This window comes from Castor canadensis, chromosome 4 (assembly GCF_047511655.1).
Source record: "Castor canadensis chromosome 4, mCasCan1.hap1v2, whole genome shotgun sequence".
Taxonomy (NCBI): domain Eukaryota; kingdom Metazoa; phylum Chordata; class Mammalia; order Rodentia; family Castoridae; genus Castor; species Castor canadensis.
The window spans coordinates 21,329,299-21,356,297 of NC_133389.1; the positions used below are offsets into that span (position 1 = coordinate 21,329,299).

Consider the following 26,999-nt stretch of genomic DNA (forward strand, 5'->3'; position numbering starts at 1 on the left):
CACATATGCATAGAGATGTTAAATATATAGTCATATAGGGAGAGAAAATATAGATTTCACTTTATATGACAGTTGAATAGCTATACTTTAAACAACCTATGTTTCCTGCCAGTGCAGTTCTAGTGTGAGTGTGTGTGGATATATGTGTGTGTGGATGTGTACGATATGCAAAGAAGACACAAAAATATTTCTGAAAATTTTTATCCATGATTTTTTTCTTTACGATGGTAATGAAAGATATTGTAAAGAGGCATGCTTTTATCCTTTAAAAAAAACTCTCTGTTGTTTAACTTGGGATCTAGAAGTATATAATTTTAGACTTTGTAGGAACAGGATTAAAATCTCATCTAGTTTTCATAATTTTTTAAACCCACCTTAAGTACTTTTTGGGGTGGAGGCAAAAAGCAACTAATACATCATTTAAAATCCTGGAATGGCTCCTTAGTTTGATGATTTTTCATTTAAGAGGCATGAGACTTAAAATATTTTTAATTAAAAAGATCTCTCATAATTATTATTTCAGAGCTATTAAAGATATCAGCAGACTTCAGCAGTGTAGAGATACAGAACAAACAAAAGCATTACCTATCTGCAGAGAGCTCCCAGTTCAGGGAGGGAGGTAGCAGACATTCAGGTGTGGGTTTTATCAGTAAGAATAGAGGGCTGGGGAGAGGAAAGAGTAGTGTGAACAGAGTTAGAAAAGGGTCATCTGCAGGGAGAAGGGAGTGGCCATGGAAGAGGAGAGCTTCATCCTAGACAAAATGGACTATAGATGTTGGATGGCCGGGTGGAACAAAAGGACCACAGGGCAGATGGACAGATGAATTTAGCAAAGAGGTAGAAGGGGAATGAGTCCAGAATGTTGGGAGAAATAAAAATCAGAGATTAGGATAAATTCGAGATTTTGAACCAGAATAATTAAAGTTTAATGGGGCCTTATGAGTGGGCTTCAGTTCCACTTGGACTTTACAAGATTCCAACTCCTCCAAAATGACACACTCAAAACAGAATGAAACAGAAGCTCTGTGTTTATATAAGAGGCAAAAGAACTGTGATAATGCTGTCTACCATTTTAACCATGTTCATGAACACTGACATTTGTCCCATAACTGCTTTTCCCAGTGGAGCAGGGATTATGTCTCTTTCATCTACACTCCCCAGAGTATGGACCATGAGTGGGACTAACTAAACACATATTGATAAATTGGTGAAGTAGACTGGGCAGAATTTCCCCTACACTCCTTACAAATGACTATAGTTCACAAAGGTCCCTGACCCAGAATTAAAGATTCTATTTCAAGTTTAGGACATCACTGGGACAGGGCACGTGGTCATATGGTCTAGAATAGAAGGTCCTGCTGGTGGAATTGGCTGGTACTGGATTCCCATGATATCCTTGTGGTAGCTACATGAACAAAGAGAAGTGTGTGAAAACTACTCAAGTGAATAATTGTAGACTAACAAAGAGAACAACTCTGGAAAATAAGTAATCCAGTTTGATTCCAAAAGTAATCCCATCCCTGGGGCAGCTGCCAGATCCATCCTACTAACATTGCTTTGTAAACATGCTCTCTGACAAGGCCTGGATCCTTCTTCCGAAGGTGACATAAAATTCAGGCCCCAAACCTGCACATCTTCATCAGAGGCACTCTGCTAATCAGCACAGAAGTGCCTTTTTAACAGGAAATAATCCAGATAATTTCTTTTTCTTAGGCTGTGTAGACACATTTCCTCACAGTTCCTTTCAGTCGGCCTGAATACAGTAAGGCACCAGGGGGAGCTCACACATCTTCCTTCTTTTTCTCCCCCTCTGACAGAAGGTTGGCTCCTGTATCCCTGCAAAGGGTGGGTCACAAACATAAAGTGCATTAATTGACTCACTGAGGTAAACAAAGGGAATTCATTCTATAAAAATACTCTAGATTCTTTGTGAGGAACACACCCCTCCCATTGGGCACACCTAAAGTCAGTCTCCATTCAGATGGCTTTATTATGTGGCCTGCTGAAACTCCTGTCAAAAAAACCACAAGGGAATGTCCTTGTGAGAAGAGACAGACAGACAGACAGATACTAACTCTTCCTCCCAGAAATTTGAACCTGCAGTTTCCATAACACTCAACTGTTTTTAAATCACAGTAAAAGATAATGGAAGGGATTTAGCACAGGAGAGGGTTACTGGGTCTTTGGTTCTCCACATTGATCAATGGAATTGATTTTTCTTGTTTGGGGTTTTTTGTTTTGTTTTGCTTTGTTTTTTTAAGAAAAGAATTGATTGCTTTTTTTCTCTCTCTCCAGCATTGAAAATAAGAGGCAAGGAAGAGAAACGCAAAATATGTCATTGTGTTATCGATATTAGTGGATAGAAACATGGCACAAAAAATGCTGGAGAACTAAATCATCCCCACTTCCTGATTTTGTGTCTCTGTGACATTCTGAGTGTGGAGACCTTGCCTGTCCCAACTGGTGAGCGCCAGAGAAAAGCAAACCCCTGCTTCTGATACCTGATCCTCATGTAACGCCCTCCATTCCTGGCTTTAAAGAAAGCACATATTTCTAATCCTAAATTTCAATCTTCAGGTCACAAAATCATAGAGATTCTTAGCTCTGGAAGCTACTTTCTGAGGCTGTCTAACCAACTCCATACTTTTAAGACAGGTGAAATAAAATGGCTTTAAGTTTTATTTTATGGGTAAATTCGTTGAGGTTCTGAGAGAAAAATTAAGAGTGTAGGTCACACTGTTCAACAATTTTCTTCTCCATCCAGGATGCAGTTCCCCATCCCCACCGACCCCTTCTTATAATCCTGAGCACAATCTTGCTTTTCTGTCCCCTCTAAACCCTGCACCCCGGCAACCCAGAAGAGGAAAGCGATGCATCTGCACGGAAGGGAATAGGGGATCGTGAACAGTTGAGGCAGCTGAACACCTGGACAATCGCTGGGTTTGACAGAAATCTCTCATCGAACGTCGATTTCTCCTTGGGGGGGAGGCTGCTGGACCGCAGGGCGCCTGGGGCCAAGAGGCGGACACAACAGCCTCTTGGGTCCCCTGTGTCGTGCTGCAGTCCGATCGGCGCCAGGCCGGGAGAGGCAGGGGCTGCTCGGTGCGGGACAGAGGCCACGCGGGGCTGTGGGGGGCGCTCGGGGCAGCGCCGCGGCTGCGAGGACCCGCCGAGCCTGACTTGCGAGCGGACCGCGTGGCGCTCGGCGGGGACCGCGGCGGCGGCGCGCTGGGGGCGCACGGTCACGGTCACCGAGCCGGTCCAGAGCGCGCGGGATACAGGGAAAGATGGCAGCTAGGGAGGCGTCCGAAGCGAGGTGCGCATCCAAGCCACCGCGCTGGCGTGGAGGGAGGACCGGCCTCAGAGGACAGCGGGTTAGCGTGGCACTCGCCCTGTGCCATGCTTCACTTATTTATTTATTTATTTTTCCCATACGGGGTTCGAATATTCAGAATTAAAATGCCTGGGACTCACACATCAGTGCGGCAGAATGTCCATGCGACTTCGGTGGCGGGGATGGAGGGGGGAACCGGGACCCAGCCCCACTTAGGGACAGCTGCGCACGGCACTCTGCCTGCCCCCACCCGCCGCTCCATCTGACCTACGGGAAACGAAGTCTGAGCTCGGGAATCTGCGCGGCCCCGGGCACGGTCGTTCCCGGATGGATCTCCCAGCAAGGACCGGTCTTCTCTACTTGGAGATCGTTTAGAGAGATGTCCCGGATGGGACAGGGAGCCAGGTGCCAAGTCCAGGGATGATGCGTGAAACTTTGCATCGCTGACACTTAGGCCCCAACCGTCTGTGTCCCTTGGGCGGGGATTTTCCCTGGGAAATTCTGCACCCGCAAAAAATACGCTGGCATTTCTCTCAGCCAGTGGAGTATGACTTGGGGTCAGGAGATTTCTGAACCCAGAATTCATATTCCTGAAGCTTTCAGTCTTTTCCCCCGGCTCATTGCAGCATTTTCATCAGAATCATTTTTGGAGTTCAAGATACTCAGTATTGGCCTAACTTTCCCAGGAGCCTGGCCCAGGTAGTCCTGAGTCCCTAAACACTTTGCCAGGGCCACACAGGCCCTGAGTGTCGGTGATGGGAAATGAAGACTGGAAGTTGACTAGGAAAAAGTCTTTCTCTTTTTTTTTTTTTTCTTACTCTACTTCCTCTGATCATTGACTGAAAATTATTTGAGGACTTTTGGGGCATTATTTCTGTCACTCGGAGCTTCCCCCCCCCCCTTAATTTGTTTAGTTTTGTTGTTTTTGTTTACTTGTTTGTTTTTGAGATTTATTACTGGCTTTCTCCAAACCTCGTTAGGCCTCTCTTTAGTGTGATGTGAAAGGGAGAAGTTAGAAAAAACACATGACTGGAAAACAAGATCTCCTAGAACAGAGTTAAGGAATAGGAAATATGAAGTGTCCGGATGAAAAACAAACCCTGAACGCACACACATTAATCATTACAGAACTTGACAAACACCCTCCCCAGTCTCCTATCTCCCTATCCTGCCTCCAGGCATCAGGAACTTTAGATTATCTCATTTAATTCTCCTACAACCCTGGGAGTGGGACAATATTTTCAGTTTGGGTTTTTACAGTTGAGAGACTTGTATTCCAGAGGCCCAAAGTGAACTGCCTGAAGGCATAGAGCGAGTTAGGAGCAGAATTAGAATTGATTCAGGGGGTACAGAAGAATTTCTTGAGAATCAGTGTTTTTAAATCTCCATTAGTTAGAGAAGGAAACTGGGAGATGAATTACCTTCTGGGAGGATCTTTAGATTAGGGAGGAAATTATGTTAAACTCACAGAAAGACAAGCTCAGGAATTTTCTTGTTATCTGTTATGTGGTTTTGGAAAAAATGCAGCGATTTAAGAAAACTGAATAGTGCTCAAGTTCAATTTGTAAGGTTCTATTTGAACTAATAGATCTAACTACTCAATATAATTAGGCAGATTCCTGTATCCTTTAGGAAATTTCTGCCCTTTGAAGAGAAGACTGAAGCGTTTTAGACTATTTCAAGTTTAAGAACAATTAGAATTTTAGTTGGAAAATAAATAAATTAGCGATAGGACTGAATTTAAAAGACACGGAAAGGGTATTCCCAAGTATCCATTCCACTCAGCAGGATTGAACACAGTTTTCAAATCAAAACAAACTTGACAGTGACTGTGTCTTGGTCCAGCTGTGTGAGCATAGCCAGCTTTCTCACCCTCTCTGGACTTCTGCATCCTCTTCTGTAAAATGAGTGAAATAAACCTTTGTAAAGTTGTTGTGACAGTAAGATAAAATACTATGGGTAAAAGCCCATAACAGAAAGCCTGATGTGCAGAAAATGCTTAAAAGTGTCAGCAACATTTAGTGTGATTAGAGCACAGGAGAGCAGATTTGGAGGGGTGCCTGAGGCTGGCTCTGGGGGAAAGACATAGATTGTCACAAGTGTGTGGATCTACAGGAATTCCCTTGAAAGGACAGATACTCAGGAAAGCAAGCAATGAAGTCTGGGAAGGGAGAGGAGAGTGGCTATGGAAAGTTACCACCACATCATAAATCTTCTTGACCTTGGAAGCAAACAGTGATACTTTCAGAAACTAAGAAATCAAGGCTGATGTAAAATGCCTCCTGTGTAATTTTTAAACAGGTGAATACTGATGGTGTCAGTAAAATACAAATGTTTGAGTCGTACTTAACCCTTGAGTTGCTAAAGGAATTTTGCTTCCTCTGCGTTTGTTGATGGAGATATTTTAACCTTTTAAAAACTAGGTACATAATCTTTTGTTTACTATTTACTACTAATTTTTGCCCTGGCAAAAATTACTTATTACTTAGGGGTTTGAGTTGAAGAGATCTGTGAAAAATACTTTAAAATGTACTACAAAACAATTCATCAGTGTTTTCTTCTGATGTTTTCTACCAGGTAAAAGCAAAATTAATTCCAGAGATTTGCTTTGAAAATAATGGTTTTTTTCTGATTATGAAAATAATACATGCCATCTGCAGACAACAAATGATCACTAAAACATCAGAATAATATGCTGTAATAAAGGTAAAAAGACATCCTTGCTCCTACCCAAAAAGAGTTCATCACTTTTAGTAATTCAGTGATTTCCTTCTAGTCTTTTGACTTTTTTTTTTAACCTTGGTATGGAACCTATCTGTATTTGCATTCAGCTTTTTATATTTATTTTCTTGATGTCACTAAAAATGTTGCTACAGATTATTTTTAGTCACTGTCTACTCTTAGATCAGACCAATATAAATAATTCTCTATTGTTAGATATTTGTGGGTTTCAGCTTTTGCTATTGTAAGTTATGGTGAAATGAAAAAAAGAATGCATAAATCTTCGAGTTTAAGACTACTCTGTAGGCTGTGTATGGTGGAACATGCCTGCAGTCCCAGCATTTGGGAGGCTGAGGCAAGAAGATCAGGGGTTCAAGGCAGCCTGGGTTACATAGCAAGACCAAGAAGGAAAAGGAGGAAGAGGACTCTGTGTATGTGCGTGTGTGTGTGCGTGTGTGTGCATTTGTGTGTCTTTTTAAGGCTTTTGAAATAAACTGTTAAATTGATTTTTAATGGCTGCAGCAATTTTCTGTCCTGGCAGCAATATTTGAGAGTGCTATGTCCTAATGTCTCCAGTTGTGACTAATATCATTGCCCAAAAAATCCTTTCTAATTTGACAGGTTAAAAAAGACCTTGTTGTTTTACTTGTATTTATTTGAGCCTACTGTAATCGAATAGCTTTTTAAATGTTCACTAGCCATTTCCTTTTTATAAAATATCTATATCCTTTGCCCATTTTTTATTGGGACTTTAGTGCTCTGTTTTAATCTATCTATATACACCCCTCAAATCAGCCCTCTGTCAGAATTATGGAAATATTTTTCACATTTTACTTTTTGGCTTTTAATTTTGTCCATGATCTTTAACCTAAATTTTTCAATACTTGTTTAATAAATTTATCAAAGCATGTTGATGTTCCCCTGCTTGACTTTGGTCTACAAAACAATCGGACATTCATCCACTATTTCTACTTTAACTTTTATAATTTTTTTTTAACATTTAACTTTTTATTGCTTTAGTTCTTTATGGTAGTGTGAAATGAGGGCCTGGTTTTCCCCCAAAATAGCTAGGCAGTTTTTCCAAACATCAATTCAACATCCTCGCTCATCTCTTACAGTGCCTCCTAAATCAGAAACTTCCTTTGGTTCACCGACGCAAGTGAAAGGTGTTATTCACAATAAAGTAGTGACCTGGGCATCAACCAATCAGAACAGACACCGGTCATAAATACCAGGTGTGCCCAGGGAGTGCATCCCAGCTGAGTACCAGCACTACAAGGGCAACCTGAGAAGTTTCTACAAGAAAAGAAAAAGGTGCCCTTTTGAAGAAAAATCTGTGTAATTGAACTTGACATGTGCAAAACAGGACTATTCTGTAAGTTCCATTTGGAGATTAAATAACCTGACCATGTTCCTTCAACAACTATTACTTAAGCCTCTACTATGGTCAAACAATATTTTAGGATCTAGACATACAGCCTCAACATCCCTCTCTCTTTCTCTCTGTGTGGGTGTCTCCAACACTATCAACAAATGCTACCGAGCTCAGTGAAATTCGTATTAACTAGCAGTGTTGATTTTCTGTTTTTTCTTGTCACATCTTTTGTTCTTCAATTAAACAGTTGTTGCTGTTCTTTGGGCTGCACTCCCGGTTTGCTTATCCTTCCCTAATATGATCCAAATCACATCTGCAGTAATTTGGTTCATTTATTTCAGAAGGTAAGTGTTTGGTTTGCCCAAAGTTTCTCATAGATATCTGCTCCTTAAAGAATTTGATATTTGTTACACTTTTGCAGTGCCTTTCTAGATTTTCTTTTGTATAATAACAACACTAGAAGGATGTCCCAAATTTTTCACTCAACTTTCCTTTTGCTTTAAAATAAAGTAAATCACTTCAAGAGAGATTGATGAAGAAACTTTGCATCTAACAAACTCTTTACGTAATTAGGTTACTGGAGTTTTGAAATCAACAGAGGAAATCAGATATTTTAGATTTTCCTAGAGTAATACAGAATGTCAAAGCTGCTTTATTATATGAGAATATGATAGCAGTTGGCTAATTACTGCTGTAAAGAAAGAGCACTTCATTGCCCAGTGCCCGCCCAGAGTAAACAGGGGGTGAGGGAATCAGGAGCCTCCAGGAGCTGACTTTGGGGTGAGGTGTTTGAGAGGACATTTGTCCAAGGGTCAAGATTGGATGGGCAGCAAGAATGGTGTACGCCATCATCAGGCAGCACAAGGGGTGAGGAATTCAGGGCCCAGACATGAGTCCAGAGTCTAGCAAGTAAACACCAACAAGTCCTAGCAGAGCAAGTACCTCCCCTCCCCTTGCCTCCCCCAGAGAGCAGGATTGCTCAGATCAACAGACCCTCTCTGTGGGGCATGAGAGAGAAATGTCCCCAAAGCAGGTAAAACTCAAAATTAGCTTTAAAAATGTATCTAAGTCATCTACGGATATTAACCACGTTAGGTTTTCTGATGCTAGGCAGAATGACGACTAATAGTAGAAAAATAGATACTTTTCGTTTTCTGGATCATCCTAGTTAGGACAATGACACTAGTTGGAGCCTGGGTGAGGCATTTTTGTGGAGTGTACATCTTGCTGTGTTTCATCATGTGACTGTCCCTGAAAACTTAACCTACTGTTGCCTGGGATTTGATCATCACCTAATGGTTGCTCAAAAACAGTGTGTCAAGTACAACCATGGTGCAGACACCAACCTTTCTCTCATCATCTCAGATTGTACTCCTCCCAAGTTCAATGTTGGTCGTGACTGAACTTGAGTTTCCCATTCCTCTTTCAATAAAGTGATTCAAATTTTAAAAGATTAAAATTCAGAATAAGGGCTGAAGGCATGGCTCAAGTGACACCTGCCCAGTGTGAGCACAAGGCCCTGAGTTCAAAACTCCATACTACCAAAAAAAAACAAAAAAGAGAGAATAAAAGCAAATTAAATGACATGACCCATACTACAACAAAAACTATAAAGATTACATCTGCTTGGGAATATTATATGTGGTTTTAAAGTTTTGTTTTGAGGCTCTATTTTTCTAAAAGCCCAGTAATGTATATGTATTATATGTACAATAAAAATGAGTTTATTAATTTAATAAGTAGAGTTTCACCACTTCAAGGTGTCATAATTTATTTAGATAATTTCCTCATGCTTGGGCATATATGAAGTTTAAAGTAAAATAATACCACTTTGTAATTGAAACACCATATCTAGCTCTAGATATGAGGAAGGGGAAGGCATCAGAAGAGACTCAAATAAAGGTTTTCAAATTCATCCATAACAGTTTTGCTTTTTATTCAGAAATATGAGGTATGTAGGTGCTCACTGAATTAATATTCATACTTCTTGTATGTATTAAATGCTTAGTAATAAATTTTTAAAATAATATAGAGAGGGAAAGGCATATATATTATATATGCATACTGAATATACATTTGATTACTTTTTGAAATGTGTTAAAGTGGAAGCACTGGGTTTAAGTGGAAAATATTTAATCATTATCTTTAGAAACAAGAGCGTGCATTCCCATTAGCAGCACAAGAGGGTTTGTTTTTCATCTCATCCATGCAAATAATGGTCGTCATCACGTTTTGTCTTGCAAAGCTGGGGAAAATATCATTGCTATTATATTCATTGGAATTCCTTTGATGAGTAGTGAGAAAAACTTATTTTTCATCACTGGTCATTTTCTTTCTTTTTTGTATGTTGCTTGTACTTCTTTTGCTTATTTTTCTTTTGATTGGGCAGCTTTTTATTATTGACTTTTATTAAAGACTATGTTTTACAGTTGGTAAGGCTTGGGTTTTTGGTTTGTTTGTTTGCTTGTTTGTTTGTTTGGTAGGTTTCTATATTTGTTTTTCCTGTTCTATGGAGACAGCATCTCACCATGGGGACAAGGCTGGCCTAGCACTCACTGGGAAGCCCAGGCTGGTCTTGGGCTACATGGTGCTTTGATGTATCAAGTTCTGCATTTTATGGAATGCAATATATGAAATGTTTCTTGGTGATTTTTCTCCATTGTCTTAGTGTTTAGAGAAGTTCTGTCTTCTACAATATCAAATACACTCTTGACTATGGTTTTTCTAGTTTCTTGTTGTTTTATGTTGTGTTACATTGTGTTACATTTAATTCTCAGTTATCCATACATATGGTGTAGAGAGCTAACCATTTTTTATTCAGGCCCCTCCTGCTTATACTTATTCTATCTATCTATTTATTTATTTATTTTGAGACAGGGTCTCACTGTGTAGAGAAGATTCTCCTGTCTGAGGTACAGAATATTGGGATTATAAGCATGCATCATTACACTTGTCTCTTTTTCTAAAATAATGTATATTTTTCTTTCTATTTTGAAGTGCTCTTTTATCAGTTATTTAATAGAATCCATTTCTTGGCTTTTCTTTTCTTTTGATCAAAAAATAACCAACATCCCCACCCCACCCCCACCCAGCCCCTGGCAACAACTACACCTCTTGGCTTCTTAGTCTACTTCTCTGTCTTTTCTGACACAGATCACTGGGCTATATTTTATTTATTCCACCTTTATAAAGAATTGTCATACCCCATAGCTCAACTCCCCCTTGCAATGCCTCTTGTTCCTATTCTCTTTGGTTAAGCTACTTCTTTCAGATGAAATTTCAAATCAAGGGATTGAGTTATAAAAACATGCCATTTTTTTTCCTTCATTCAATTTAAAATCTAAACTTGGAAAGAATTTAAAGCTGTGTAATACTGATCCTTCCGATTTAGAAGTATGGTAGAACTCTCCATTTATCCAAGTTTTCCTAACTGGGGGCTTCACTTAAGTTTTATCATTTTCTCCATGGAGGCAGTAAACATTCATGATAAAGTTTATTTTTGGTACATGTGATACTTTAATGTACCAAAAATATAACACTTTAATAAGTAGTAGGCAAATACTTAAATGCCAATGGGAAGAAAACCATATATCCAGCTTACACCATTCACAAATGTGAAGCTAAATTGAATTAAACCTTTTTTTTGGGGGGGGAGTACTAGGATTTGGGCAGTGCTGCTGGAGTTTGAACTTGGGGCCCCAGACTTGCTCAGTCACTTTACCACTTGAGCCACACCCTCAGTCTTCTTTGCTTATTAGTTATTTCATTTATTATTTAGATAGGGTCTCCGATTTGTGCCCTGGCTGGCCAGGAACTTCAACCCTCCAGCACTTCACCTCCCAAGTATCTGGGATTATAGACACACACCACCACGCCAGGCCCTGGGTTAAACATTTAAATAGGGGGGAAAAGATACTACTGGAAAACATGAAGGGTATTTACATGTTTGCAAGGAAGACTTTCTGTATTGTGACACTAACATGACCAGCCAGAAAGGAGAAAAATGGAACAGATTTAAAAGCTAAAGAAAATTTTAATCCTCTGTGGAAAAGACACCATAAGTAGAGGTATTTAAAAGGTAAATAACTAATTGAAAAATATACATTAAGTGTAAAAAGTATTTCTCCAAGTCAACAAGAGAAAGAAGAGGGAACAAGAAGATGTAATTTATGGAAGAGTGGGAAAAACCCAACAGAAAGTTGAAAGATCATAATTTTAGTTACGAGGGAATTTTCCTTAAAATCCCTTCTCCTCATCAAAGACCTTTAAAAAAAAAACACATAATAATCAGTGTTAAGAAAAGCTAACTAGCCAGGTGCTGGTGGCTCATGCCTGTAATCCTAGCTACTTAGGAGGCAGGGATCAGGAGGATCGCAGTTCAAAGCCAGCGCAGGCAAATAGTTCTCAAGACCCTATCTTGAAAAAACCCTTCACAAAAAAGGGCTGGTGGAGTGGCTCAAGGGGTAGGCCCTGAGTTCAAGACCCAGTACCACAAAAAAAAAAAAAAGAAAGAAAAAGAAAAGTTAATGAAAAAGCAGGCAATCCCACACAAAGTTGAATTGTGAACTGACACTGTTTTTATGAAGGGCAAATTACCGGATTTAAGAATTCAAGAATTGTATCTATACATTGTCCAGGATCTGTATAGAAAGATTTACTGTGGCATTGATTGCAGTAGCACTCATTGCAGTATTGCTCTTAATTTTAAGGAATAAGGATAAAAATGCTGTGTCAAGAGAGGAGCCAATGTAGCTGATTTTTCCTTTTTTTTTTTTTTTGTTGACGGTACTACAGCTTGAACTCAGGGCCTTGCACTTGATAGGCAGGTGCCCCACCACTTGAGCCATTCCCCTATCCCTTTTAACTTTACTTGTTTTTCAAATACAGTCTTACATTTTTGCCCCGTGCCAGCGTCTGAGCACCATCATCTTACTTATGCCTCCCAAGCCGTTGGGATTGTGCCACCATGTCTGGAGTGTTTGTTGAGATGGGGATCCCGCTAACTTTTTGCCTAAACTGGCCTCCAATCTCAATTTCCCTGATCTTTACCTCCTGAGTGTCTGGGATTACAGGCCACTGAACCAGGCCTGCACAATGCAGCAGAAGAGTGATATATATTAAACCTTCTTTGCATTTTTGAAATAATTCTTATGCTGGCATGTATTATTCCTTTACTACATTGCTAGATTAAATTTAGAAATTTTTGCACCTATCCTAAATATTTGGACGGGAGTAGGTGCTGTGCCATGGCTCAAGCCTATAATCCTAGCTATTTGGAAGGCAGAAACAGGAAGGACCGTGATTCAAGTTAAACCCCAGGCAAAAAACTCTTAAGACTCCATTTCAACTAATGGTTGGACACAGTGGTTCATGTCTATCATCCCAGCCACATGGGGAGACACAAAATGGATTGTGGTCCAGACCAGAAAGGACATAAAACAAACCCTACCTCCAAAAAAAAAAACCAAAAAACACATACAAAATAAAATTTTTTGGCAGTATTGAGGTAGAACTCAGGGCACTGTACTTGTTAGACACAAACTGCCACTCAAGTTAGATCCCCAATACCTTTTTTCTTAGTTATTTTTCAGGTAGGATGTCTCTTGTTTACCTAGGTTGGGCCTCTGATCACTACTGTCTTACCTGTGGCCTCCCTAGTAGCTGGGATGACAGACATACACCACCACTCCCAGCTTATCAATTGAGATGGGGGTCTCAATAGGTTTTTCCCTGGGCTCGCCTTGAACAGAGAGCCTTTGGATCTCTGCCTCCTGAGCAGCTAGGATTATAAGTGTGAGCCACTGTGTCTGGCTGGTTTGAAAAACTTCTGAACTCATCTCAATATAAAACCAGGATGATTTATTTATCTCACTAACTTTTAGTGTGTTGGTTTTTCTCTCATTTCAGCATTTGTTGTTTGTCTGTTTGTTTTTAGAAAGAAGATATTCTTATGCACAACCAAAATAAATAAATAAATAAAGACTACATTTCCCAGGTTCCTTTTCAGCGAATGGCTAAGTCCAAGGCCACCAGTTATAAGTTTGTGAGAACTTCTGCAAAGGCTTTTGAAAGGAAACAAAAGCAAGTAGGGGATAGAGCCCTCCTTCTCTTTCCTTCTTTCTTCTTCCTGCGTGAATGTGAACGTGTGGCTCAAACTCCAGCAATTGTCTTAGATGATGTAATAACCTTGATAATGGAAAGAAAGATGGAGCAGAAAAACGGAGGGAGAGGGGGAGGGAGGAACTTAAATCTTCAATGACTGTGGATGTGCATGTCTTGCCATTTCTTTTGAGGCTGAAATGTTCTTGGATTTTTATTTGGTTTGCTAAACTGTTTGCAGCTGTCATAACTTTATATCATCTGAAAATTTCATAGACATACCTCCTTTGGCCCAATTTAATTTTTATCCCTTAGGCTAATCCTTTAATTAAAAACCTTTAGATATAATTCTTCAACTAACTACACTTCTACTAGTTACACAATTATGTAGCCAGTATTCCATGTGTTCCACCAAAGTAGAAAGACACTCTATCTATTGTTTTACTAAAGTAAAAATAGCCTACATTTTTTAAATTCTCCACAAATCTACCTGTGATACAATAAAGAATTTGTCTGGTCTTGCCCCCAGGTTCCTGACAGGTTGCTTCAAAACCATGACAATTTCCTGAATGATAGCAGTATCTCTTTTATGCTAATGAGGTGACTCACAGTGCACTCCCAGATAGGTTTAGCATGAGGGCTGGTCACCAGAAAGACTGACCAGCATGGGATTACATGGCTGGAACTTTCAGCCAGTATCTGACCTCTAGGAGAGGAGGGGACATGGAGACTGACTTCACTCGAATAGTCATGCCTGTGGAATGGAACCCAAATACAAACCAAAGCTCAGTAACGCTTCCTGGTCAGCGGACACAGTGAAGTGACAGGAGAGGGACAGTCCTTCCTCCATCGGTAGAGGACTTTGACTAGTGTGGTTCCAATATCATGGAACTATAATCTTAAGTATAGTGCTTTTTGAGCTCTGTAAGTCAGTCTATTGAATTATCAAACTGGTCATGAGAACCTTCCAAAAGGGTAAATATTTTGTCAGAGGTATGGGTAGCCCAGGGCACCCCACCTCCTCTTTGGCATCTGAAGTGAGGGCAATCGTGGGATTTGACGCTGACTCCAGGTGGGTAACACACCGAAGTGGTATCTGGCTATTACCCAAATTAGTAATGTACTCAAATAGAAAGAGAGGAAAAGAAATGAGGTGGTTGGTTCTCTCAGTTCTTGCAGCTTATCATAGCTCCTAGAATTATACTTTCTTTTCTAAATTAAGCCTCCTGTTTGATGACACGCAATGCAATTTTGCTGGGAATATTCATCAATCCTATCATTTTACAGCTTTCTGAACTCTGTCTTTCACAAAGATTACCAGCTAATACAGAGATGTCATGTAAAATTCTTTAATTTGTAAGAAACTTGAAATTTGGGGGGGGGGTGAGTTCAATTGGTGCTTGCTGGGTAAGTGCTTCTCCATTGGAGTCACGCTCCCAGTTCTTTTGGGTTTTAGTTTGCTTTTCAGATAGTGGCTGCTGTTAACTTTGCCCAGGCTGGCTTTGAACTGTGATCCTCCTGTCTCTGCCTCCTGAGTAGCTGGACACGAACTAGTTTACCTGGTCCGAAACTTGAAATGACTTATCATGATTAAATGACCTTTTTCAAAATCTGAGTTGTAAATACTTAGAATAAACAATGTTTACTCTAGCTGTGACCAGATTGTTATAGAATACTTCTGTATTTTAAAAACTCTAATTTAATAATTCATCTAAAGATGTGATTCTTAACTAGATGATTTCACCCACACACACGCACATGATATATGGCAATTTGTGATTTGGGGGTTGTCAAAGCAGGAGGTTGGGGTCTATCAGCCTGTAAGGGGTAGAAGCTAAAGATACTGTTAAATATCCTGTAATGCCAGGAAGACTGCCCATACCAAAGAATTATCTGGCCCAAAGTGTCAACCAGTAAAGACTGAGAAACCCTACACTGAGGTTCCCTCAGTTATTTGGGACTCCAAATCTCTCAGAATCAAGTTGCATTCTGTCTTTAAATGCTCTTGCCAGGTGCTGGTGTCATCCTAGCTACTTGGGAGGTTGAGATTGGGAGGATGGAGGTTTGAGGCCAACCTGAGAAAATAGTTCATGAGATCCCATCTCCAAAATAACCAAAGTAAATTGAACTGGAGGTGGGCTCAAGCAGTAGAGCCCCTGCTTTGCAGAGCAGAAAGCTCTGAGTTTAAACCCTAGTCCCACAAAAAAAGAAAAAAATGTTCTCAACTGGACTTCAGTTGAGGTACCCTTTTCTTTATAACAGAATTTTCCTTGTGCGATCCTCTTACCTATTAATGCTCTTTCCTTGAGAAACTTTGGCCAAAGCATAACACTTGTCATTTTTTTGACTTGTGAAATGTGTCTCCCTAAAGTGTAAGAAACCCATGCTGTTTGTGATAATGCCCTAACATATTACAATCTTCTTTTCCCCAAGATTTCAAACACTTTCACATCACCAGTGATCTCTCAGTGGTGAGAGTGAATCTATTTTGTTATAAGATGGTCACATTGTTGACATTAAATTATGCAAAAAGAATAAAATAATTTATAAGGTTTTATAAGTAAGTATAAATACTGCTATACACATGAGACATCACTGCCCTTTTGTGTTCTCTTTAGCAAATAAATTGATTTTAAAATAGGGAGACTCTCCTAATGATATCCCTACTTAATTTAAGAGAGCAGTATTGAAAACCATTAAGTATGATTTTCATAGTCAATTAAGTATGCTATCTTATTATGCAACTGCTTTTAAGACTTTAAAAAAGTATATTGTACAAAAAAAAAAACAAACAGAGTGGAGTGACACACCTTCTTGGTCCAAGGACTAAGGGCTGTTGTGAGAGAAGAAGAGCTATTTTTAAAATAGTTGTTGGCTGAGCATGGTGGTGCACACCAGTATTCCCAGATACTTGGTGGTGGAGATTGGGAAGGGCACAGTTCAAGGACAGCCTGGAGAAAAGTTAGCAAGACCCCATCTTACAAACTAGAATGGTGGTTCATGCCTAGAATCCCAGCTATGTGGGAGGTAGAGTGGGAAGATCACAGCCTGGAGTTGGCCAAGGCAAAAAATGTGAGACTCTATCTAAAAAAATAATTAAAGCAAAAAAGAACTGGGGATATGGCTCAGGTTATAGAGACTCTGCCTAACAATTGTGAAACTCTAAGTTCAAACAAACCCCAATTCTTTCAAAAAAAAAAAGGTTTTACCATTCTCACCAAGGATTTGTGTAACATCCTAAGAAATAAAAATGATAGCCAAAAATCTAAATCAGCTTTATAGAAAGCAGGTGCTTGAGTGGGAGGTCACCATTGGTCCTCCGTTCTATACTAAGACTGATGTTGGGAGAAGCACAAAACAACTCAGACTCTAACACTTGTGGTAGGAGATGCTGGTCATTCCAGCTGACCTGTGGCCATTAGACCAGCCCACTTCTATTTAACATGACAAAGATGGAGGACTACAAGGCCAGCCTCAGCAGCAGGGAAGAAGAAAAAGCAGGAGCTACATGGAAAATCCAGTGGACTGTATTTATAAGCACAGGTGCGCTGCCTTGAGTACAAAGCTAGAAATTACTGATATTCCTGGAATCTCCCCTGTCACCCAGGAGGACCATGAGCTGGGGAAACAGTGAGGCCCAGGGCAACAGGCTATTGTCATGAAAGCATCCTCATTAGCTGGGCTTCTTTCCAGCTGAGTTAACTCAGTTCCAATCAAATCACTTTGTGCCTCCAGTGGGTCAAAGGAAGCATTCCTTTTGTGGACACCTACAGGCCCATCATTCCACAGTTATTTCAAGAACTTACACAGACCTAGTGGTTGAGTGGCTGATCATTTTTTCTTCTTGCAAGGTCTGAAGTTTTCTCATTAGATTGCAAGTTATTAAGTTGAATATCTGTTGACATACCGGGATTGATTGCAGGGCCCCCAGCTGAAAAATACCACATAAGGAACTTGAAGTCAAACCTGCATGCAAGGAATGATATGTGGTGATTACTGGCAGCTGTAAGTCTCTCTCTCTCTCTCTCTCTCTCTCTCTCTCTCTCTCTCTCTCTGAATATCCTATACACTGTCCTCTCAGTCCTGTCTATATGGAATCAGAATTATTTATCTGTGATTCTTGCCTCCTATCTCTGCCTTACCAAGTAAACATCGAGGGAAGATCTAGAATTGAATCCTTGCAGGTCACTTCCCAATGTCCCCTTTTAGGTGAGGAATTCAAACTGTTTACAGCCAACATGATATAGCATATTTTGATCCACTCACCATATGTCTGTGTTGACTATATTTACATAAGATCAACATCTTTCTAACAAACACAGTCAGAAAACAAGTGGTCAAATCACTTCATGTAGACCAAACAACCATATTGAATGATGGCTCTCCCCTCTTACTTCTCAATCATTTCTATTGCCACCACTACTTTTTGTTAAATTACAGATGAAAATGCACATCAGGAACTTTTCCTGATGGAAACTAAATCAATTGGAGAGCTTATATTGACAGCTATCATTGTATTACTCCTACAGGGGGTGAAAGTTCATGGCATTGTGCTACCTTTATTAGAATACCTCAAAATGAACCCTTCTTTCACTTGATTCCTAAATTACTCATTTCAGCTAGACATAGCTCTATAAGGTCTCCTGAACTTAGTACAGCCTGGCCTGTTCTATCACCATGGTTCCACAGCCTGTCATGCCCTACTTCCATCCCTCCCTTTACTTCCTGTTCACCTGTTCTTGAAGCCCTGTCTCAAGTCCCTCCTATATGAAAACTCTCACCCAGTCCTCCAGGCTACGCCATGTTGTCCCTTCCCTGAATTCTTGCTCCTCAGTGCATCTCTTAATGGCTCTCTAATTGTTTTGTGTTAGGCTAGTGTTAGCTTCCCAAGAGGATCATAACATGTCTGGTGTCTATCCAATTCAAATCTTCACACAGTGTTGGACTTCCTTTTGTACCCAATAAATACTTGCCAATTGAGTGATTGGTTCAGGAAGCAGAGGACACAGTTGAGTTGGGGCAAGAATTCAAAGAAATATTAGACATATAAGTTTTCTTTGTGTGTGTATGTGTGTGTGTGTGTGTGTAGTACTGGGGCTTGAACTCGGGGCTTATACCTTGAGCCATTCCACCAGCCCTTTTTTGCAGAGGGTTTTTTTTGAGATAGGGTCTCACAGAACTATTTACCTGGGTTGGCTTTGAACCGAGATCCTCCTGATCTCTGCCTCCTGGGTAGCTAGGATTACAGGCGTGAGCCACTGGCACCCTGCAGACGTATTTGTTTCTTTTAAAATGAATGTTCAAGTTGATGGTTCTGGACTTAGCAGGTTGGGCTTCCAAGCCTAAGGTATCAGGGTGTTATTGTTTATTTGGCTTTGCTGGCAAGTGACTTTGAGAAGATGGATCACAGTGTGCTCTTAACCCACGCCACAGCCTACTGATTTTATATGTCATCAATGTACATTGTATGTCTACACCATTAGCAGGAGAAGCAGGAGGTGCCTGTAGCTATGCCCTTCCTCAGCCCGTCATCCCATGCTGTGCCCTATGGGAAGCTACTGATTCTTACACTTGGAGCTGGGACAATGCAACTTAATCAGACTGACAGGAAACAGGCAGCAATTACAGTGCCTGCTACATCTGCTGGGTTCCACTTCACTGAAGGAAGAGCTATCTCAATTTTAATGTACATCCCTTTTGCACGTTTCATTTCACCTCCGCTGTACTATTAAACACATCAAAATATAATGACACTCGTTAAAGAAGAAAAAGAGGACAGTTGGGATATTTTGGACTGTATCTCCTATATTTGTAACTAAATTGTATCATTTTTGCTTCTCTTCAATATCTCTCCCTGGTGAATAACTAATTCAGTATAGAGGTATTTAAATAGCGAGTTGGGAATGGGATGTTTAAACACCTACATCAACACTGAGTTCAGCAACAATGAAACGTCCCTGTCTGTTTTCATCAGGACTGTTTCTCTTTTCAAAAACATGCTTTTGCAATGTGTCAAAATAGCTAGTTTACCTGCCACTGCAGTGCCCATAGAGTGCTTTGAAAGCAGCTCAGTGAAATTCCCCAGGAAGGTGCTAGTGATATGAATCAGGAAACTTTTGGAACTTAAACTAGCAGGTGTCCCACCCACCGGCCCTACCAAGACCAGCCAGAGCTCCTCAGCTGGCCCATCCTACTGACCTGAGTTGCAAGACCTATTAAGCCATCCACTTCTGCAAGACAAACATAATGACACCAGGCTGCACCTCTATCTGGAGCTATGTTTTTGACTTTTTGTTTTTGCCTTTCCACTTGGATTACCTGGTGCCGTGTCTTTATTTGAGCCCCGGTTTCATAATTGTATCTGAAGTATTTAGTAAACCTTCGTAAGAATGCAGTGTCCATCCAAGATGAATATTTGTGACCTCTGAATCCACACTGTCAGGTTTCCACAGAAATAATAGAAAAATGACCCTGAATTTCCACTTGGACTCTTTAAAATAAGTGTTCAACTAAGAAATCGCCAGGCATTTGAGAGGGCTTAATGTGCATTGGGGAAACAGGAAATGGGCAAGTTAAAAGGATGGGTCTGTTTTTTCAGGCTCCAATGGCCAATTAAAAAAATAATTATTAAATTTTCATGGAATTATCTAATCAAAATATTATAGGCAAGTCCATCACCAATAATTTTTTCAAAAGTTGGTATGAACCAGGAGGATGAAAGAGATACAAGAAAGAGCCAATGTTTGCAAGGAGCAATCTAGTCATGAAATCAAAACAAACAGACAAAGATAAGTGAGGTCCTATCAGACGGTGGAAGTCACGGCAGGGTGACGGCACAATGGCAAATGTTTATGGTTAGAAGAATAGAAAGAGTGAGGCTTCCGAGATCTGCTTTAGGAGGAACACAGCCTCTTGTGCCATCAGCAAGCACTGACATAGGCTCCCCAACGCTTGTCCCCAGTATCCCTTCTGCATGCTCTATCATTCCATGGGGCTGTGCCATAGGGCTGTTCATAAGCTAAATATTATTCTGGATCAAACCTTCTAATGAAAGCAGCACTGCTTAGCACCCTCTGTACTGATGTGTTCACTACAGGATCATGGCCATCTGCCTCGGAAGGACAGAATCCACTGTGAGAGCAGGAGACACTAGCTCAGAGCAGTGATTGCAGCTGGCCATAAACACTATGTTCAAATCTCCAAGTCTACCTAAGCAAATTACATCTCTCTGTGCTCAATGTGTCTGGATGTTATATTCAGTACTTGTTTTATCACTGAGAAAAAATACCTCATAGAAACAACTTAAACAAGAAAGGACTTATTTTCTGGTCCAGTCCATGGTGGCTTGACTCCATGCACTTGGGTGATGGCAGTGTGTGGCAGAGGAGGTTCTCACCTCATGGTGGATGGAAAGCAGAGAAGGACAGAGGATCAGTATAACCTTTGAAAGCTCAGCCCAGAGACCCACTTCCTCAGGCTAGGCCCCACCTCCCAATGTTTCCATGACCTCCCAAAATAGTGTCCAGCCGGGGACCTAGGCTTTCACATATGAACCTTTGGGGGCCATTTCATATTCAAACCTTAACAGAGAGGGGCTGGGGATATAGCTCAGTGGTTAAGTGTTTGCCTAGCATGAACAAGGCCTTGGGTCCAATCCCTAGTATCACACACACAAAAAAAATAACAGAGAAACATAATCACAGAATCACTGTGAATATTGTTTGGAAAATAATAAAGGGGAGAGAGATACTAGAACAATGTAAAGAAGCATTGTCCTCTTTCTAAATCAAGAAGAGGCGGAGAGGCAAATTTCAACAACTTTAGTGAGCTTAATGTTTATCTTCACTAACATTTTTTAATGAATTATTAAGAGTTGGCTTGAATAAACTTTGAAAAGAATTCAACTACAGAGGTCTGCCTACATGTGCATTTGTTTTGTTTTGGAAGTTTGCCACAATTTTAAAAAGTTCACAGGTGTACCACATAGGATAGAAATATTGAAAAACTTAATAAAAATTCAATACTTCACAAATCCATAAAACATATGTGGATAAGTCTATTTTATCATTTACTACCATAAAATATACATAAATCTATTATAATTTGTCACAACATACACACATAAGCACAGACATATGTGTGCCATTCATAATGGAGGGAAATGTAAACACACTCAAAGATGCTGTGTGAAGTTGAAATGACGTAAAGTAACTCGTGCGCAGTGCTGTGCTGCTGTCATGATTTCATAGTCAGCTCCTCTAGCCGATTGCAGCAGTAAAATGTGATCTCTCACGATTACGATTCTCCCACACTTTTCACTGCATATAATACACTTAACATATAAAATGTGTTTCTCATCTATTTATGGATTGGTAAGGTGACAGGAGGCGCTTAGTAATTAAGTTTTGGAATAGTCAAAACATACACACAGGCCATACATGTAATCCCAGCTACTCAGGAGGTAGAGATCAGAGGGTTTGAGGTTTAAGGCCAGCCTGGGCAAAAAGTTGTCAAGATCCTATCTCAATCTGATCCAGACCAAAACTGCAAGACTCTAGCTGAAAAATAAGCAAATCACCAGGGTCTAGGGGTATGACTCAGGTGGTAGAGAACCTTCTTAGCAAACATCTACCAGGCCCTGAGTTCAAATCCCAGTACTACCAAAAAAGAAAAGAAAAAGAGTTTTGACTGTGCATGAGTCAACACCTCTACCCCCTGCGTTGTTCAAACTCAAGTGCAAATTCCAAGTCCCATTTTAAAAACAAGACTAGCCAACCAATGAGATGATGTAAGCACACTGTATCTACATTTCAATATGCATGCCCACACCCTTAATGGTAGACCTGCGGACTTGAGTAAAATAGAAAACTAGGACCTAAAATAATAAATTCACCTAATGAAGTAACAGGACCCTGGCCATTTTATTTTTGTTAACTATGTAAGGAAAATAAAAGTCTGCATTTCATTTTCAGTAACTCTTATAGAAATTAAATCCATTAATAAGCAAATTCTGAGAAATCGTACTGATTTAAAAACTAGAACCCTAAGGAAAAAGTTAATTCTATCACCAAAAAACCGTGATTTTGAATTTTTTAGGGTGGAAAACAGCCACAGAGCTATTGAGGATATTTATGGAACACGGGATGGAAACCACGACCACTTTTGCTTTCTTGCCTATCATCATTTCAGGTTTATCACATTTGGGGGGAGGTTTTCTTTCCATATGAGAAAGGTATAATTTTAGAGGTTGCTATCTTTTCTGCACCACCAGTGATTGCCTATTCCTTGTAAATTTCACAGAGGTGAGCAGCACAGTATAGGGGCCTTGTTCTAGGTTCCTACATCCCAGCATTTGGTTTCTCTGTAGGTCCTGCAATTTCCTCCTGATGTCTGTCTTCACACTGATTCATGTTCAGTGAAACTTCACCACAGAAGGAGATGCCTGGAGAATCTCTTCCCAAACTTCTCCAAGACTGGTTTGCATTCTAAATTAGAATTGGCTGTTTCCTCCCTTTTGGCTTAGTCAACTACCTCCTAATGTTGACCTTGTCATTATGTCAACTGGAACCACTATGTGCTTCCAAACTGGATGAGTTCTGCTCCCTCCCTCCGTTCCCACTTGAGAATGTTCTGTCTGGGTTTGGCCATCCAGAGCCAACCAATGAAAGCTTCCACCTGCTACCTGCTACAAACCTTTGTTCTCAGTTTGAGACACTTGAGGCATTTGCAAGTGTGCCCCACTCTATAGGGGCCACACCGGATCTTCTGTAACCTTATGTGGTCTAAGTTCATGTGCGTCTGGCAGAGAAGGGACACTTAGGGACATGTTGATTAAAAATAGAGAGGGAGGGAGGAAGAGAAGAGATGAAGGAAGGAAGGGACAAAATGAGGAAGGAGGGAGGGAGGGAGAAAAGAAGAGAAGAAAAGTTAGAGAGAGAGAGAAAAGTTTCAAGAAAAGACTTGTCTTCACCTTCCTCTGGACTCTGGACTCTGTCCTCTCTCTCTCTCTTTCTCTCTCTCTCTCTCTCTCTCCCTCTCTCTCTCTCTCCTTTCCCATTCTCTGTATATCATGTGCCTTGGTCTTTGCTTCTTTTTCTATAAGATGCCATTACTTACATCTTCTTTATCTGAACCAAGAGAGTCGCTTCTGTGCCTGTTGCTGCTCAAGGAATGGTAACACAGGTTCACGCCTTTTCTCCTTTCTTAGTCATTTTACATAATCCTATCCTTATTTTTCAGTAAAGGTCTCCACAGAGGCTGACTGAGCTCAATTGTCAACAGTTGGCAGAAATCTGGAATTACCTTCATCATCTCTGATTTGTGTTTAACCGTCTGTTAACTCTTAACTCCCCTGATTTCTGAGATATATATATTTGGTGGCACATGCTTCCTAGGCAGGTGTTGTACCACTTGAGCCATACCTCTAGCCCTGTTTTGTGCTGGATTTTTTTTCAAGATAGGGTCTCAAAAACTATTTGTTTGGGGCTGGCTTTGAACCAGATATCTGCCTTCTGTGTAGCTAGGATTGTATGCATGACCCACTGGACATGGCTTGCCACATATTTTTTATGCTTCACCTTATTCTTAAGAAACAATAATTTGTCCTTCCTTCACTTGCTCCTGACCTTGATAAAAGCTTTCTTTAAAAATGTATTTCCCTGCAGACTTTACTCCTTTGCATTCAACTTTTCTGCCACTTGCTTTTGCTCACATTCTGATTTCAATCTGCTTTTTCTTCATTTTGGCTTTTTTTTTACATGATCTCAAAATAGATAATTAACAAGCAGAATGCCCGGCCAATTACCTGTATACTTTCTGTATATAATACCAAACTTCCAGGCCCTTAGGAATATCTTTTACTTCCTTTATTCTGGTTTCCATCTGTTTCATAAGTTGTCTCATTCTCACCACAGTCTGAAACACTGCACAATTCCAGAAGAAAAGACCTGCAGCAAAACACTGATACTGAACCTGAATCCCCTGTACTTTAAGCATTGCCAGTGGCTGGCTTTTCCCCCCTAGATGGAGAGTGTTTCTGGGCTGCTGTGAGATGTCAAGGCAACTGTGATTTCTTCCCATTGGTGCCACCTTCCTCCAAATGAGAAGCATGGAGGGTTTCATTTGTTCAAACAGGTTTTGGATAGAGACAGCACTACAAAACAAAAAGACATTCTGCAAGCCCAACCAAATCTTGCTGGAGTTTATGGCAGGAAGGGCAAAGGAGTTCAAAATTCAGAAGAAAGAAAACCAGGTACCTAAATGGCCAAAAAGATGCATGAAGAAACCTAAGGGAAGACTCAGTAAAGGTTTAAAAAACTTGAGGACAAATGGCTATCAAAATAAGAAGTGTTAAATTCAAAAAAGAGGCTATAACAAGTGGCAGTGGGCCACCACATAAAGGCTAGAGATTGCCATGGCAACTCCGCCATGACTTAACTTATTTCTAATGTCACTTACCTAGTTTCTCATTTCTGCTTCTCATAATAGCAATTCCTTCAGAGGCCACTTTCATCTCCATTGGCTTTTGATGCCACCGTAAGACAACAGCTACCATTTAAGTAGCCTTTACTGCAGGTAGGCTCTGCAGTACACATATTAATGAAGGGAATTCTCGAAACCTTGTGAGACAGGTGTCCTTGAACTCCAGAGGCTGTGGCCATAACCACAGTGCCACACTGCCCAGGCAGAAGCAATGCTTGCTGGGCTCTGCTCAGAGCAGAATACAACTCCTACTTCACAGGTAAGAAACAAACCGGTCTCTTGGACATCTGCCTAGGAGGAGGTACCAGGCATACTGCTGTGTCTTAAGATGAAGAATATTTACTTAAATTCATGACTGGAAGTAGCATCCAGAAAGAATAAAGAACTCAAGAAATTAAACACCAGAATAACAAATGACCCATCCAATAAACGGGCAAAAGAACTCAATGAACATTTTTCAAAAGAAGTAAAAATGATCATGAAATACATGTTCAACATCCTTAGTCATCAGGGAAATGCAAATCAGAACCACACCAAGCTCCACCTCACCCCACTCAGAATGGCTTTTCTCAAGAGGACAATAACAAATGTTAGTGAGGATGTGGTAGAAGAAGGAAGTTTTCTTCACTGCTCATAGGAATGTAAAATTAGTCTAGTCATTATGAAAATCAGGATGGAAGTTTCTCAAAAAATTAAAATAGAACTCTCATATAATTCAGCCATATCACTTCTGGATATATACCCCAAGAATCAAAGTCAGCTAACTAAACACTTTATTACCCATGTTTATTATGGCAAAAGTCTGGAATCTGCCTAGCTATTAGGTAAAGAAAATGTGGTATATGCACACAATGGAGTTGTAGTTCTCTATCAAGAAGAATGAAATTATGTTGTCTAAAAGAAAGTGGATGAAACTGGAGATCATCACATTAAGTGAAATAAGTCAGTCCTTCAAACACAAGTATGGCATTCACGAAAGCTGGGGGAAACAAAACAACCATGGTCATAAAAGTAAGAGGAGGATTGCTAGGGCGGTGTAAGGGAAAAGGGAAAAGGGAAGGAGGAAGGGAGGGATAAGAAAGAGTAATGGGGGTGAGTATGATCAAAGTACACATTGTACACATGTGTGGAAGTGTCATGATGAAACCCCTACTATGGACACTTCGTATATACCATAAAGAATGAAAGAAATTCCTTCCCTAGCAATTCAATGTCATAAAACTGAGTTTTGGAAGTTGAAGTTTGCTGGGTCATAACAAAGTACCCCTGCCTGGGTGGCTGAAACAATAGAGATGTTCTCACAGCTCTCGAGGCTGGAAGTCCAAGATTCAGGTGTTGACCATGCTGGTTTCTCTGAAGCCTCTGGCTTTGGCTTATGGATGGCTGCCTTTTCCCTTCACTAATTTTCTCTCTGAACTTGCCTGTGCCTTAGTTGTCTCTTTCAACAAGGATACATGTCATGTACGGCCACATTTAATGACTTTATGTTAACTTCACCTCTTTCAAGATCCTGTATGTGAACACAGTGCATGCAGGTGCAGGGTGGGAGGTGTTAGGGTTTCAACATAGGAATTTAGGATAGGGGAAGACGTAATTCATCCCACAAAAAGGTCTCTATAGTAAAGGGCTCAATTTTCTTCCTAGCATCAGTATTTATCCACACGTAAGAACAGTATCTAGAATCACAGCCCATACTGCCTTCTTTATTTTCATCACCTTCAATTAGTTGTCACTATCCTGTTTCATGTCTGGTGTTAGTAAGGAGTCTGCTGTCATTCCCAAGTGGGATAACATGCCCAATATATCACTACAGCATAATACTGTTGATAGAAAGCCTCATCTTCAAGTCTTCCCATTTAATGTTAACATTAACTCTAGCCAGGCCCTAACTTGTATCATTACTGGAAGTCATAGCTTAGAAGCCAACTCTGAAGAAAACCCTTTTATCTGAATTTAAAAGAATTCATTTTGATTTACATTTATATTGAT

General features: G+C 40.3%; 1 long non-coding RNA gene across 1 annotated transcript; it reads right to left on the reverse strand.

The window, feature by feature from the left end:
* Positions 1–221: 221 nt before the first annotated feature.
* Positions 222–25,234, reverse strand: LOC141422467 (uncharacterized). Its single transcript, XR_012447023.1, has 3 exons — positions 24,987–25,234; positions 17,342–17,460; positions 222–1,836 (listed from the first exon to the last, which is right to left on the reverse strand). It is a non-coding gene; the product is annotated as an uncharacterized lncRNA (long non-coding RNA).
* Between the last annotated feature and the right edge of the window lie 1,765 nt (positions 25,235–26,999).